A 17717-nucleotide genomic window follows, 5' to 3' on the forward strand; every position below is an offset into this window, starting at 1 on the left:
AAGGTCAGCTGTTTAGCTAAACATGAGATCATGATCTAAATTTACACAATAATGAAAAAATCAGCTACGAGGGGAGACAATCATTAAAGACTATCAATACCAGAATTAGGTTCCCAAGGCCATCCATCAATTGTTGGAATAATCAGGTGCAAGGCAGAATATATACATAAAACTGGAACTAAAACAAGGAACAAGGATGTTTTCAAAGACTGGTAGGATCTCTAAAACATTTTTAAAGTACATGTCATTGATAAAGCTAAATACTCAAAGGTTGTGTAATACAACAGATTAAGAATTGCGAAGAGTGAAATTATGCTGTTTTGAAAACTATGGCAGGTGAGATTTTCTGCCTAATTATATAAGAAGATTTCTCTAAAAACTACATATTATTTCAATGACTTATTGGCTGTGAAATAAGTTAAGGGTATTTCAAATGGCTTGTCTCCAAAGAAAGGTGAGATGTAGGGAATCACAGAAAGTCGAGGGGAAAATAGGTCAATATATACATTGCTATATGGTGAACTAAACCTTAGGCCAGCAACAATGGAGAGGACCTGACCCTTAGAAACTTACAAGTAAGCTGGAATCTTCAAAAGTTCAAATCTTTATAAGTAAAATATTTATTAAAATGAATAACCAAGTGTTTTAATTGACATCAGAAGATCAAAACAATAAACCCTGAGAACATAGAAAAAAGATAAATAAAGATATGAGCAGAACTTAATACAACAGAAAACGGATAAAATTGAGGTGATTTAGTAAGTCCAAAGAATCTTCTTTGAAAAGATTGAAAAGACACACTTTGATTAAGGAAAACAAAAACATAAGTAAAGAATATACAGAAAGAATCAGGACAATGATATAGCAGAGAATATAAGAAATGCCAGTAAATTTGAACATTTCTGTAAAGTGGACCATTTCCTAGCTCCTAAAGTTTACCAAACCTGACACAAGAGGAAATCATTTAAGGTCATCATGTCTGCCCTTGGCATTCTCGGAACGCCCTGGCCTCAGGATGCAGCCTCTGTAGTCCATGGTAACCTGCGGAGAGGGGGCGGGGCTGAGGGTGGTTGGAACTCTGCCCTCACTGAAGGAGTGGGTGTGGCCATCTCTGCTGTGACTGAACAAAGGGCAGGGGAGCAGGGGGCCCAGGGCAGGGCCCTCAGAGCACGGCAGGTCCAGTGGGCTGTCACAAGCATTTAGCCCCAGGCCAAAGGGCGCCTTCTTTGTCTGCACAGCTGCCCAAACTCTCACCTTTCCACTCAGGCCGACCTCTTACTTGAAGTGTGTGTGGAACCTGCCCTCACAGTACACCTCACTGCACAGCTAACCATAGGTCTGGGCATCGTAGCTTCCTGCCAGGTGACCGAAGTTCGCAGGCAGATGTGTCCCAGGGACACTTGCAAAGAGGCTCCTGCCCAGGCCAAAGGCTGCCCACTGCCCCTGCCCCAGATCGGGGGCCGCCAATCAGCCGTGTCGGAGTCCCCTGCCTCTAGAGGGAGTATTGGACCAACACTTGTAGAAAACGGTGTCCTCGTGGGCAACTCATTGGAGGGACAAAAATAAATCTTTGCCGACTTTCTGCTGAAGCTTACGAGCGTTCACACCTAAGCGTCTTACAAGGTCAGCTGTTTAGCTAAACATGAGCTCATGATCTAAATTTACACAATAATGAAGAAATCAGCTACGAGGGGATACAATCAGTAAAGACTATCAATACCAGTATTAGATTCCCAAGGCCATCCATCAATTGTTGGAATAATCAGGTGCAAGGCAGAATATATACATAAAACTGGACCTGGAAAAAGGAACAAGGATGTTTTCAAAGACTGGTAGGATCTCTACATGTCATTGATAAAGCTAAATACTCAAAGGTTGTTTAATACAACAGATTAAGCATTGAAAAGAGTGAAATTATGCTCTTTTGAAAACTATGGCAGGTGAGATTTTCTGCCTAATTATATAAGAAGATTTCTCTAAAAAATACACATTATTTCAATGACTTATTGGCTGTGAAATAAGTTAAGGGTATTTCAAATGGCTTGTCTGCAAAGAAAGGTGAGATGTAGGGAATCACAGAAAGTCGAGGGGAAAATAGGTCAATATATACATTGCTATATGGTGAACTAAGTCTTAGGCCAGCAACAATGGAGAGGACCTGACCTTTAGAAATTTACAAGTAAGCAGGAATCTTCAAAAGTTCAAATCTTTATAAGTAAAATATTTATTAAAATGAATAACCAAGTGTTTTAATTGACATCAGAAGATCAAAACAATAAACCCTGAGAACATAGAAAAAAGATAAATAAAGATATGAGCAGAACTTAATACAACAGAAAACGTATAAAATTCAGGTGATTTAGTAAGTCCAAAGAATCTTCTTTGAAAAGATTGAAAAGACACACTTTGATTAAGGAAAACAAAAACATAAGGAAAGAATATACAGAAAGAATCAGGACAATGTTATAGCAGAGAATATATGAAATGGCAGTAAATTTGAACATTTCTGTAAAGTGGACCATTTCCTAGCTCCTAAAGTTTACCAAACCTGACACAAGAGGAAATCATTTAAGGTCATCATGTCTGCCCTTGGCATTCTCGGAACGCCCTGGCCTCAGGATGCAGCCTCTGTAGTCCATGGTAACCTGCGGAGAGGGGGCGGGGCTGAGGTTGGTTGGAACTCTGCCCTCACTGAAGGAGTGGGTGTGGCCATCTCTGCTGTGACTGAACAAAGGGCAGGGGAGCAGGGGGCCCAGGGCAGGGCCCTCAGAGCACGGCAGGTCCAGTGGGCTGTCACAAGCATTTAGGCCCAGGCCAAAGGGCGCCTTCTTTGTCTGCACAGCTGCCCAAACTCTCACCTTTCCACTCAGGCCGACCTCTTACTTGAAGTGTGTGTGGAACCTGTCCTCACAGTACACCTCGCTGCACAGCTAACCATAGGTCTGGGCATCGTAGCTTCCTGCCAGGTGACCGAAGTTCGCAGGCAGATGTGTCCCAGGGACACATGCAAAGAGGCTCCTGCCCGGGCCACAGGCTGCCCACTGACCCTGCCCCAGATCGGGGGCCGCCAATCAGCCCTGTCGGAGTCCCCTGCCTCTAGAGGGAGTATTGGAACAACACTTGTAGAAAATGGTGTCCTCGTGGGCAACTCATTGGAGGGAGAAAAATAAATCTTTGCCGACTTTCTGCTGAAGCTTACGAGCGTTCACACCTAAGCGTCTTACAAAGTCAGCTGTTTAGCTAAACATGAGCTCATGATCTAAATTTACACAATAATGAAGAAATCAGCTACGAGGGGATACAATCAGTAAAGACTATCAATACCAGAATTAGATTCCCAAGGCCATCCATCAATTGTTGGAATAATCAGGTGCAAGGCAGAATATATACATAAAACTGGACCTGGAAAAAGGAACAAGGATGTTTTCAAAGACTGGTAGGATCTCTACATGTCATTGATAAAGCTAAATACTCAAAGGTTGTTTAATACAACAGATTAAGCATTGAGAAGAGTGAAATTATGCTCTTTTGAAAACTATGGCAGGTGAGATTTTCTGCCTAATTATATAAGAAGATTTCTCTAAAAACTACACATTATTTCAATGACTTATTGGCTGTGAAATAAGTTAAGGGTATTTCAAATGGCTTGTCTGCAAAGAAAGGTGAGATGTAGGGAATCACAGAAAGTCGAGGGGAAAATAGGTCAATATATACATTGCTATAAGGTGAACTAAGTCTTAGGCCAGCAACAATGGAGAGGACCTGACCCTTAGAAATTTACAAGTAAGCAGGAATCTTCAAAAGTTCAAATCTTTATAAGTAAAATATTTATTAAAATGAATAACCAAGTGTTTTAATTGACATCAGAAGATCAAAACAATAAACCCTGAGAACATAGAAAAAAGATAAATAAAGATATGAGCAGAACTTAATACAACAGAAAACGTATAAAATTCAGGTGTTTTAGTAAGTCCAAAGAATCTTCTTTGAAAAGATTGAAAAGACACACTTTGATTAAGGAAAACAAAAACATAAGTAAAGAATATACAGAAAGAATCAGGACAATGTTATAGCAGAGAATATATGAAATGCCAGTAAATTTGAACATTTCTGTAAAGTGCACCATTTCCTAGCTCCTAAAGTTTACCAAACCTGACACAAGAGGAAATCATTTAAGGTCATCATGTCTGCCCTTGGCATTCTCGGAACGCCCTGGCCTCAGCATGCAGCCTCTGTAGTCCATGGTAACCTGCGGAGAGGGGGCGGGGCTGAGGGTGGTTGGAACTCTGCCCTCACTGAAGGAGTGGGTGTGGCCATCTCTGCTGTGACTGAAAAAAAGGGCAGGGGAGCAGGGGGCCCAGGGCAGGGCCCTCAGAGTACGGCAGGTCCAGTGGGGTGTCACAAGCATTTAGGCCCAGGCCAAAGGGCGCCTTCTTTGTCTGCACAGCTGCCCAAACTCTCACCTTTCCACTCAGGCCGACCTCTTACTTGAAGTGTGTGTGGAACCTGTCCTCACAGTACACCTCGCTGCACAGCTAACCATAGGTCTGGGCATCGTAGCTTCCTGCCAGGTGACCGAAGTTCGCAGGCAGATGTGTCCCTGGGACACATGCAAAGAGGCTCCTGCCCGGGCCACAGGCTGCCCACTGACCCTGCCCCAGATCGGGGGCCGCCAATCAGCCCTGTCGGAATCCCCTGCCTCTAGAGGGAGTATTGGAACAACACTTGTAGAAAATGGTGTCCTCGTGGGCAACTCATTGGAGGGACACAAATAAATCTCTGCCGTCTTTCTGCGGAAGCTTACGAGCGTTCACACCTAAGCGTCTTACAAGGTCAGCTGTTTAGCTAAACATGAGCTCATGATCTAAATTTACACAATAATGAAGAAATCATCTACGAGGGGAGACAATCAGTAAAGACTATCAATACCAGAATTAGATTCCCAAGGCCATCCATCAATTGTTGGAATAATCAGGTGCAAGGCAGAATATATACATAAAACTGGAACTGAAACAAGGAACAAGGATGTTTTCAAAGACTGGTAGGATCTCTAAAACATTTTTAAAGTACATGTCATTGATAAAGCTAAATACTCAAAGGTTGTGTAATACAACAGATTAAGCATTGAGAAGAGTGAAATTATGCTGTTTTGAAAACTATGGCAGGTGAGATTTTCTGCCTAATTATATAAGAAGATTTCTCTAAAAATACACATTATTTCAATGACTTATTGGCTGTGAAATAAGTTAAGGGTATTTCAAATGGCTTGTCTGCAAAGAAAGGTGAGATGTAGGGAATCACAGAAAGTCGAGGGGAAAATAGGTCAATATATACATTGCTATATGGTGAACTAAACCTTAGGCCAGCAACAATGGAGAGGACCTGACCCTTAGAAACTTACAAGTAAGCTGGAATCTTCAAAAGTTCAAATCTTTATAAGTAAAATATTTATTAAAATGAATAACCAAGTGTTTTAATTGACATCAGAAGATCAAAACAATAAACCCTGAGAACATAGAAAAAAGATAAATAAAGATATGAGCAGAACTTAACACAACAGAAAACGTATAAAATTGAGGTGATTTAGTAAGTCCAAAGAATCTTCTTTGAAAAGATTGAAAAGACACACTTTGATTAAGGAAAACAAAAACATAAGTAAAGAATATACAGAAAGAATCAGGACAATGTTATACAGGGGATATAAGAAATGCCAGTAAATTTGAACATTTCTGTAAAGTGGACCATTTCCTAGGTCCTAAAGTTTACCAAACCTGACACAAGAGGAAATTATTTAAGGTCATCATGTCTGCCCTTGGCATTCTCGGAACGCCCTGGCCTCAGGATGCAGCCTCTGTAGTCCATGGTAACCTGCGGAGAGGGGGCGGGGCTGAGGGTGGTTGGAACTCTGCCCTCACTGAAGGAGTGGGTGTGGCCATCTCTGCTGTGACTGAACAAAGGGCAGGGGAGCAGGGGGCCCAGGGCAGGGCCCTCAGAGCACGGCAGGTCCAGTGGGCTGTCACAAGCATTTAGGCCCAGGCCAAAGGGCGCCTTCTTTGTCTGCACAGCTGCCCAAACTCTCACCTTTCCACTCAGGCCGAACTCTTACTTGAAGTGTGTGTGGAACCTGCCCTCACAGTACACCTCACTGCACAGCTAACCATAGGTCTGGGCATCGTAGCTTCCTGCCAGGTGACCGAAGTTCGCAGGCAGATGTGTCCCAGGGACACATTCAAAGAGGCTCCTGCCCGGGCCAAAGGCTGCCCACTGACCCTGCCCCAGATCGGGGGCCGCCAATCAGCCCTGTCGGAGTCCCCTGCCTCTAGAGGGAGTATTGGACCAACACTTGTAGAAAACGGTGTCCTCGTGGGCAACTCATTGGAGGGACAAAAATAAATCTTTGCCGACTTTCTGCTGAAGCTTACGAGCGTTCACACCTAAGCGTCTTACAAGGTCAGCTGTTTAGCTAAACATTAGCTCATGATCTAAATTTACACAATAATGAAGAAATCAGCTACGAGGGTATACAATCAGTAAAGACTATCAATACCAGAATTAGATTCCCAAGGCCATCCATCAATTGTTGGAATAATCAGGTGCAAGGCAGAATATATACATAAAACTGGACCTGGAAAAAGGAACAAGGATGTTTTCAAAGACTGGTAGGATCTCTACATGTCATTGATAAAGCTAAATACTCAAAGGTTGTTTAATACAACAGATTAAGCATTGAGAAGAGTGAAATTATGCTGTTTTGAAAACTATGGCAGGTGAGATTTTCTGCCTAATTATATAAGAAGATTTCTCTAAAAAATACACATTATTTCAATGACTTATTGGCTGTGAAATAAGTTAAGGGTATTTCAAATGGCTTGTCTGCAAAGAAAGGTGAGATGTAGGGAATCACAGAAAGTCGAGGGGAAAATAGGTCAATATATACATTGCTATATGGTGAACTAAGTCTTAGGCCAGCAACAATGGAGAGGACCTGACCCATAGAAATTTACAAGTAAGCAGGAATCTTCAAAAGTTCAAATCTTTATAAGTAAAATATTTATTAAAATGAATAACCAAGTGTTTTAATTGACATCAGAAGATCAAAACAATAAACCCTGAGAACATAGAAAAAAGATAAATAAAGATATGAGCAGAACTTAATACAACAGAAAACGGATAAAATTCAGGTGTTTTAGTAAGTCCAAAGAATCTTCTTTGAAAAGATTGAAAAGACACACTTTGATTAAGGAAAACAAAAACATAAGTAAAGAATATACAGAAAGAATCAGGACAATGTTATAGCAGAGAATATATGAAATGCCAGTAAATTTGAACATTTCTGTAAAGTGGACCATTTCCTAGCTCCTAAAGTTTACCAAACCTGACACAAGAGGAAATCATTTAAGGTCATCATGTCTGCCCTTGGCATTCTCGGAACGCCCTGGCCTCAGGATGCAGCCTCTGTAGTCCATGGTAACCTGCGGAGAGGGGGCGGGGCTGAGGTTGTTTGGAACTCTGCCCTCACTGAAGGAGTGGGTGTGGCCATCTCTGCTGTGACTGAACAAAGGGCAGGGGAGCAGGGGGCCCAGGGCAGGGCCCTCAGAGCACGGCAGGTCCAGTGGGGTGTCACAAGCATTTAGGCCCAGGCCAAAGGGCGCCTTCTTTGTCTGCACAGCTGCCCAAACTCTCACCTTTCCACTCAGGCCGACCTCTTACTTGAAGTGTGTGTGGAACCTGTCCTCACAGTACACCTCGCTGCACAGCTAACCATAGGTCTGGGCATCGTAGCTTCCTGCCAGGTGACCGAAGTTCGCAGGCAGATGTGTCCCAGGGACACATGCAAAGAGGCTCCTGCCCGGGCCACAGGCTGCCCACTGACCCTGCCCCAGATCGGGGGCCGCCAATCAGCCCTGTTGGAGTCCCCTGACTCTAGAGGGAGTATTGGAACAACACTTGTAGAAAATGGTGTCCTCGTGGGCAACTCATTGGAGGGACACATATAAATCTCTGCCGTCTTTCTGCGGAAGCTTACGAGCGTTCACACCTAAGCGTCTTACAAGGTCAGCTGTTTAGCTAAACATGAGCTCATGATCTAAATTTACACAATAATGAAGAAATCAGCTACGAGGGGAGACAATCAGTAAAGACTATCAATACCAGAATTAGATTCCCAAGGCCATCCATCAATTGTTGGAATAATCAGGTGCAAGGCAGAATATATACATAAAACTGGAACTGAAACAAGGAACAAGGATGTTTTCAAAGACTGGTAGGATCTCTAAAACATTTTTAAAGTACATGTCATTGATAAAGCTAAATACTCAAAGGTTGTGTAATACAACAGATTAAGCATTGAGAAGAGTGAAATTATGCTGTTTTGAAAACTATGGCAGGTGAGATTTTCTGCCTAATTATATAAGAAGATTTCTCTAAAAATACACATTATTTCAATGACTTATTGGCTGTGAAATAAGTTAAGGGTATTTCAAATGGCTTGTCTGCAAAGAAAGGTGAGATGTAGGGAATCACAGAAAGTCGAGGGGAAAATAGGTCAATATATACATTGCTATATGGTGAACTAAACCTTAGGCCAGCAACAATGGAGAGGACCTGACCCTTAGAAACTTACAAGTAAGCTGGAATCTTCAAAAGTTCAAATCTTTATAAGTAAAATATTTATTAAAATGAATAACCAAGTGTTTTAATTGACATCAGAAGATCAAAACAATAAACCCTGAGAACATAGAAAAAAGATAAATAAAGATATGAGCAGAACATAATACAACAGAAAACGTATAAAATTCAGGTGATTTAGTAAGTCCAAAGAATCTTCTTTGAAAAGATTGAAAAGACACACTTTGATTAAGGAAAACAAAAACATAAGTAAAGAATATACAGAAAGAATCAGGACAATGTTATAGCAGAGAATATAAGAAATGCCAGTAAATTTGAACATTTCTGTAAAGTGGACCATTTCCTAACTCCTAAAGTTTACAAAACCTGACAAAAGAGGAAATCATTTAAGGTCATCATGTCTGCCCTTGGCATTCTCGGAACGCCCTGGCCTCAGGATGCAGCCTCTGTAGTCCATGGTAACCTGCGGAGAGGGGGCGGGGCTGAGGGTGGTTGGAACTCTGGCCTCACTGAAGGAGTGGGTGTGGCCATCTCTGCTCTGAGTGAACAAAGGGCAGGGGAGGAGGGCGCCCAGGTCAGGGCCCTCAGAGCACGGCAAGTCCAGTGGGGTGTCACAAGCATTTAGGCCCAGGCCAAAGGGCGCCTTCTTTGTCTGCACAGCTGACCAAACTCTCACCTTTCCACTCAGGCCGACCTCTTACTTGAAGTGTGTGTGGAACCTGTCCTCACAGTACACCTCGCTGCACAGCTAACCATAGGTCTGGGCATCGTAGCTCCCTGCCAGGTGACCGAATTTCGCAGGCAGATGTGTCCCAGGGACACATGCAAAGAGGCTCCTGCCCGGGCCACAGGCTGCCCACTGCCCCTGCCCCAGATCGTGGGCCGCCAATCAGCCCTGTCAGAGTCCCCTTCCTCTAGAGGGAGTATTGGACCAACACTTGTAGAAAACGGTGTCCTCGTGGGCAACTCATTGGAGGGACAGAAATAAATCTTTGCCGTCTTTCTGCGGAAGCTTACGAGCGTTCACACCTAAGCGTCTTACAAGGTCAGCTGTTCAGCTAAACATGAGCTCATGATCTAAATTTACACAATAATGAAGAAATCAGCTACGAGAGGAGACAATCAGTAAAGACTATCAATACCAGAATTAGATTCCCAAGGCCATCCATCAATTGTTGGAATAATCAGGTGCAAGGCAGAATATATACATAAAACTGGACCTGAAACAAGGAACAAGGATGTTTTCAAAGACTGGTAGGATCTCTAAAACATTTTTAAAGTACATGTCATTGATAAAGCTAAATACTCAAAGGTTGTGTAATACAACAGATTAAGCATTGAGAAGAGTGAAATTATGCTCTTTTGAAAACTATGGCAGGTGAGATTTTCTGCCTAATTATATAAGAAGATTTCTCTAAAAATACACATTATTTCAATGACTTATTGGCTGTGAAATAACTTAAGGGTATTTCAAATGGCTTGTCTGCAAAGAAAGGTGAGATGTAGGGAATCACAGAAAGTCGAGGGGAAAATAGGTCAATATATACATTGCTATATGTTGAACTAAACATTAGGCCAGCAACAATGGAGAGGACCTGACCCTTAGAAACTTACAAGTAAGCTGGAATCTTCAAAAGTTCAAATCTTTATAAGTAAAATATTTATTAAAATGAATAACCAAGTGTTTTAATTGACATCAAAAGATCAAAACAATAAACCCTGAGAACATAGAAAAAAGATAAATAAAGATATGAGCTGAACTTAATACAACAGAAAACGTATAAAATTCAGGTGATTTAGTAAGTCCAAAGAATCTTCTTTGAAAAGATTGAAAAGACACACTTTGATTAAGGAAAACAAAAACATAAGGAAAGAATATACAGAAAGAATCAGGACAATGTTATAGCAGAGAATATATGAAATGCCAGTAAATTTGAACATTTCTGTAAGTGGACCATTTCCTAGCTCCTAAAGATTACCAAACCTGACACAAGAGGAAATCATTTAAGGTCATCATGTCTGCCCTTGGCATACTCGGAACGCCCTGGCCTCAGGATGCAGCCTCTGTAGTCCATGGTAACCTGCGGAGAGGTGGCGGGGCTGAGGGTGGTTGGAACTCTGCCCTCACTGAAGGAGTGGGTGTGGCCATCTCTGCTGTGACTGAACAAAGGGCAGGGGAGCAGGGGGCCCAGGGCAGGGCCCTCAGAGCACGGCAGGCCCAGTGGGGTGTCACAAGCATTTAGGCCCAGGCCAAAGGGCGCCTTCTTTGTCTGCTCAGCTGCCCAAACTCTCACCTACCCACTCAGGCCGACCTCTTACTTGAAGTGTGTGTGGAACCTGTCCTCACAGTACACCTCGCTGCACAGCTAACCATAGGTCTGGGCATCGTAGCTTCCTGCCAGGTGACCGAAGATCGCAGGCAGATGTGTCCCAGGGACACATGCAAAGAGGCTCCAGCCCGGGCCACAGGCTGCCCACTGCCCCTGCCCCAGATCGGGGGCCGCCAATCAGCCCTGTCTGAGTCCCCTTCCTCTAGAGGGAGTATTGGACCAACACTTCTAGAAAACGGTGTCCTCGTGGGCAACTCATTGGAGGGACACAAATAAATCTTTGCCGACTTTCTGCTGAAGCTTACGAGCGTTCACACCTAAGCGTCTTACAAGGTCAGCTGTTTAGCTAAACATGAGCTCATGATCTAAATTTACACAATAATGAAGAAATCAGCTACGATGGGAGACAATCAGTAAAGACTATCAATACCAGAATTAGATTCCCAAGGCCATCCATCAATTGTTGGAATAATCAGGTGCAAGGCAGAATATATACATAAAACTGGACCTGAAACAAGGAACAGGGATGTTTTCAAAGACTGGTAGGATCTATACATGTCATTGATAAAGCTAAATACTCAAAGGTTGTGTAATACAACAGATTAAGCATTGAGAAGAGTGAAATTATGCTCTTTTGAAAACTATGGCAGGTGAGATTTTCTGCCTAATTATATAAGAAGATTTCTCTAAAAATACACATTATTTCAATGACTTATTGGCTGTGAAATAAGTTAAGGGTATTTCAAATGGCTTGTCTGCAAAGAAAGGTGAGATGTAGGGAATCACAGAAAGTCGAGGGGAAAATAGGTCAATATATACATTGCTATATGTTGAACTAAACATTAGGCCAGCAACAATGGAGAGGACCTGACCCTTAGAAACTTACAAGTAAGCTGGAATCTTCAAAAGTTCAAATCTTTATAAGTAAAATATTTATTAAAATGAATAACCAAGTGTTTTAATTGACATCAGATCAAAACAATAAAGCCTGAGAACATAGAAAAAAGATAAATAAAGATATGAGCTGAACTTAATACAACAGAAAACGTATAAAATTCAGGTGATTTAGTAAGTCCAAAGAATCTTCTTTGAAAAGATTGAAAAGACACACTTTGATTAAGGAAAACAAAAACATAAGGAAAGAATATACAGAAAGAATCAGGACAATGTTATAGCAGAGAATATATGAAATGCCAGTAAATTTGAACATTTCTGTAAGTGGACCATTTCCTAGCTCCTAAAGATTACCAAACCTGACACAAGAGGAAATCATTTAAGGTCATCATGTCTGCCCTTGGCATTCTCGGAATGCCCTGGCCTCAGGATGCAGCCTCTGTAGTCCATGGTAACCTGCGGAGAGGGGACGGGGCTGAGGTTGCTTGGAACTCTGCCCTCACTGAAGGAGTGGGTGTGGCCATCTCTGCTGTGACTGAACAAAGGGCAGGGGAGCAGGGGGCCCAGGGCAGGTCCCTCAGAGCATGGCAGGTCCAGTGGGCTGTCACAAGCATTTAGGCCCAGGCCAAAGGGCGCCTTCTTTGTCTGCACAGATGCCCGAACTCTCACGTTTCCACTCAGGCCGACCTCTTACTTGAAGTGTGTGTGGAACCTGTCCTCACAGTACACCTCGCTGCACAGCTAACCATAGGTCTGGGCATCGTAGCTTCCTGCCAGGTGACCGAAGTTCGCAGGCAGATGTGTCCCAGGGACACATGCAAAGAGGCTCCAGCCCGGGCCACAGGCTGCCCACAGCGCCTGCCCCAGATCTGGGGCCGCCAATCAGCCCTGTCGGAGTCCCCTTCCTCTAGAGGGAGTATTGGACCAACACTTGTAGAAAACGGTGTCCTCGTGGGCAACTCATTGGAGGGACACAAATAAATTTTGTGGACTTTCTCCTGAAGCTTACTAGCGTACACACCTAATCGTCTTACAAGGTCAGCTGTTTAGCTAAACATGAGATCATGATCTAAATTTACACAATAATGAAAAAATCAGCTACGAGGGGAGACAATCATTAAAGACTATCAATACCAGAATTAGGTTCCCAAGGCCATCCATCAATTGTTGGAATAATCAGGTGCAAGGCAGAATATATACATAAAACTGGAACTAAAACAAGGAACAAGGATGTTTTCAAAGACTGGTAGGATCTCTAAAACATTTTTAAAGTACATGTCATTGATAAAGCTAAATACTCAAAGGTTGTGTAATACAACAGATTAAGAATTGCGAAGAGTGAAATTATGCTGTTTTGAAAACTATGGCAGGTGAGATTTTCTGCCTAATTATATAAGAAGATTTCTCTAAAAACTACATATTATTTCAATGACTTATTGGCTGTGAAATAAGTTAAGGGTATTTCAAATGGCTTGTCTCCAAAGAAAGGTGAGATGTAGGGAATCACAGAAAGTCGAGGGGAAAATAGGTCAATATATACATTGCTATATGGTGAACTAAACCTTAGGCCAGCAACAATGGAGAGGACCTGACCCTTAGAAACTTACAAGTAAGCTGGAATCTTCAAAAGTTCAAATCTTTATAAGTAAAATATTTATTAAAATGAATAACCAAGTGTTTTAATTGACATCAGAAGATCAAAACAATAAACCCTGAGAACATAGAAAAAAGATAAATAAAGATATGAGCAGAACTTAATACAACAGAAAACGGATAAAATTGAGGTGATTTAGTAAGTCCAAAGAATCTTCTTTGAAAAGATTGAAAAGACACACTTTGATTAAGGAAAACAAAAACATAAGTAAAGAATATACAGAAAGAATCAGGACAATGATATAGCAGAGAATATAAGAAATGCCAGTAAATTTGAACATTTCTGTAAAGTGGACCATTTCCTAGCTCCTAAAGTTTACCAAACCTGACACAAGAGGAAATCATTTAAGGTCATCATGTCTGCCCTTGGCATTCTCGGAACGCCCTGGCCTCAGGATGCAGCCTCTGTAGTCCATGGTAACCTGCGGAGAGGGGGCGGGGCTGAGGGTGGTTGGAACTCTGCCCTCACTGAAGGAGTGGGTGTGGCCATCTCTGCTGTGACTGAACAAAGGGCAGGGGAGCAGGGGGCCCAGGGCAGGGCCCTCAGAGCACGGCAGGTCCAGTGGGCTGTCACAAGCATTTAGCCCCAGGCCAAAGGGCGCCTTCTTTGTCTGCACAGCTGCCCAAACTCTCACCTTTCCACTCAGGCCGACCTCTTACTTGAAGTGTGTGTGGAACCTGCCCTCACAGTACACCTCACTGCACAGCTAACCATAGGTCTGGGCATCGTAGCTTCCTGCCAGGTGACCGAAGTTCGCAGGCAGATGTGTCCCAGGGACACTTGCAAAGAGGCTCCTGCCCAGGCCAAAGGCTGCCCACTGCCCCTGCCCCAGATCGGGGGCCGCCAATCAGCCGTGTCGGAGTCCCCTGCCTCTAGAGGGAGTATTGGACCAACACTTGTAGAAAACGGTGTCCTCGTGGGCAACTCATTGGAGGGACAAAAATAAATCTTTGCCGACTTTCTGCTGAAGCTTACGAGCGTTCACACCTAAGCGTCTTACAAGGTCAGCTGTTTAGCTAAACATGAGCTCATGATCTAAATTTACACAATAATGAAGAAATCAGCTACGAGGGGATACAATCAGTAAAGACTATCAATACCAGTATTAGATTCCCAAGGCCATCCATCAATTGTTGGAATAATCAGGTGCAAGGCAGAATATATACATAAAACTGGACCTGGAAAAAGGAACAAGGATGTTTTCAAAGACTGGTAGGATCTCTACATGTCATTGATAAAGCTAAATACTCAAAGGTTGTTTAATACAACAGATTAAGCATTGAGAAGAGTGAAATTATGCTCTTTTGAAAACTATGGCAGGTGAGATTTTCTGCCTAATTATATAAGAAGATTTCTCTAAAAAATACACATTATTTCAATGACTTATTGGCTGTGAAATAAGTTAAGGGTATTTCAAATGGCTTGTCTGCAAAGAAAGGTGAGATGTAGGGAATCACAGAAAGTCGAGGGGAAAATAGGTCAATATATACATTGCTATATGGTGAACTAAGTCTTAGGCCAGCAACAATGGAGAGGACCTGACCTTTAGAAATTTACAAGTAAGCAGGAATCTTCAAAAGTTCAAATCTTTATAAGTAAAATATTTATTAAAATGAATAACCAAGTGTTTTAATTGACATCAGAAGATCAAAACAATAAACCCTGAGAACATAGAAAAAAGATAAATAAAGATATGAGCAGAACTTAATACAACAGAAAACGTATAAAATTCAGGTGATTTAGTAAGTCCAAAGAATCTTCTTTGAAAAGATTGAAAAGACACACTTTGATTAAGGAAAACAAAAACATAAGGAAAGAATATACAGAAAGAATCAGGACAATGTTATAGCAGAGAATATATGAAATGGCAGTAAATTTGAACATTTCTGTAAAGTGGACCATTTCCTAGCTCCTAAAGTTTACCAAACCTGACACAAGAGGAAATCATTTAAGGTCATCATGTCTGCCCTTGGCATTCTCGGAACGCCCTGGCCTCAGGATGCAGCCTCTGTAGTCCATGGTAACCTGCGGAGAGGGGGCGGGGCTGAGGTTGGTTGGAACTCTGCCCTCACTGAAGGAGTGGGTGTGGCCATCTCTGCTGTGACTGAACAAAGGGCAGGGGAGCAGGGGGCCCAGGGCAGGGCCCTCAGAGCACGGCAGGTCCAGTGGGCTGTCACAAGCATTTAGGCCCAGGCCAAAGGGCGCCTTCTTTGTCTGCACAGCTGCCCAAACTCTCACCTTTCCACTCAGGCCGACCTCTTACTTGAAGTGTGTGTGGAACCTGTCCTCACAGTACACCTCGCTGCACAGCTAACCATAGGTCTGGGCATCGTAGCTTCCTGCCAGGTGACCGAAGTTCGCAGGCAGATGTGTCCCAGGGACACATGCAAAGAGGCTCCTGCCCGGGCCACAGGCTGCCCACTGACCCTGCCCCAGATCGGGGGCCGCCAATCAGCCCTGTCGGAGTCCCCTGCCTCTAGAGGGAGTATTGGAACAACACTTGTAGAAAATGGTGTCCTCGTGGGCAACTCATTGGAGGGAGAAAAATAAATCTTTGCCGACTTTCTGCTGAAGCTTACGAGCGTTCACACCTAAGCGTCTTACAAAGTCAGCTGTTTAGCTAAACATGAGCTCATGATCTAAATTTACACAATAATGAAGAAATCAGCTACGAGGGGATACAATCAGTAAAGACTATCAATACCAGAATTAGATTCCCAAGGCCATCCATCAATTGTTGGAATAATCAGGTGCAAGGCAGAATATATACATAAAACTGGACCTGGAAAAAGGAACAAGGATGTTTTCAAAGACTGGTAGGATCTCTACATGTCATTGATAAAGCTAAATACTCAAAGGTTGTGTAATACCACAGATTAAGCATTGAGAAGAGTGAAATTATGCTGTTTTGAAAACTATGGCAGGTGAGATTTTCTGCCTAATTATATAAGAAGATTTCTCTAAAAACTACACATTATTTCAATGACTTATTGGCTGTGAAATAAGTTAAGGGTATTTCAAATGGCTTGTCTGCAAAGAAAGGTGAGATGTAGGGAATCACAGAAAGTCGAGGGGAAAATAGGTCAATATATACATTGCTATAAGGTGAACTAAGTCTTAGGCCAGCAACAATGGAGAGGACCTGACCCTTAGAAATTTACAAGTAAGCAGGAATCTTCAAAAGTTCAAATCTTTATAAGTAAAATATTTATTAAAATGAATAACCAAGTGTTTTAATTGACATCAGAAGATCAAAACAATAAACCCTGAGAACATAGAAAAAAGATAAATAAAGATATGAGCAGAACTTAATACAACAGAAAACGTATAAAATTCAGGTGTTTTAGTAAGTCCAAAGAATCTTCTTTGAAAAGATTGAAAAGACACACTTTGATTAAGGAAAACAAAAACATAAGTAAAGAATATACAGAAAGAATCAGGACAATGTTATAGCAGAGAATATATGAAATGCCAGTAAATTTGAACATTTCTGTAAAGTGCACCATTTCCTAGCTCCTAAAGTTTACCAAACCTGACACAAGAGGAAATCATTTAAGGTCATCATGTCTGCCCTTGGCATTCTCGGAACGCCCTGGCCTCAGCATGCAGCCTCTGTAGTCCATGGTAACCTGCGGAGAGGGGGCGGGGCTGAGGGTGGTTGGAACTCTGCCCTCACTGAAGGAGTGGGTGTGGCCATCTCTGCTGTGACTGAAAAAAAGGGCAGGGGAGCAGGGGGCCCAGGGCAGGGCCCTCAGAGTACGGCAGGTCCAGTGGGGTGTCACAAGCATTTAGGCCCAGGCCAAAGGGCGCCTTCTTTGTCTGCACAGCTGCCCAAACTCTCACCTTTCCACTCAGGCCGACCTCTTACTTGAAGTGTGTGTGGAACCTGTCCTCACAGTACACCTCGCTGCACAGCTAACCATAGGTCTGGGCATCGTAGCTTCCTGCCAGGTGACCGAAGTTCGCAGGCAGATGTGTCCCTGGGACACATGCAAAGAGGCTCCTGCCCGGGCCACAGGCTGCCCACTGACCCTGCCCCAGATCGGGGGCCGCCAATCAGCCCTGTCGGAATCCCCTGCCTCTAGAGGGAGTATTGGAACAACACTTGTAGAAAATGGTGTCCTCGTGGGCAACTCATTGGAGGGACACAAATAAATCTCTGCCGTCTTTCTGCGGAAGCTTACGAGCGTTCACACCTAAGCGTCTTACAA

This window comes from Mesoplodon mirus (assembly GCF_964341445.2).
Source record: "Mesoplodon mirus genome assembly, chromosome: 1".
Lineage (NCBI taxonomy): Eukaryota > Metazoa > Chordata > Mammalia > Artiodactyla > Ziphiidae > Mesoplodon > Mesoplodon mirus.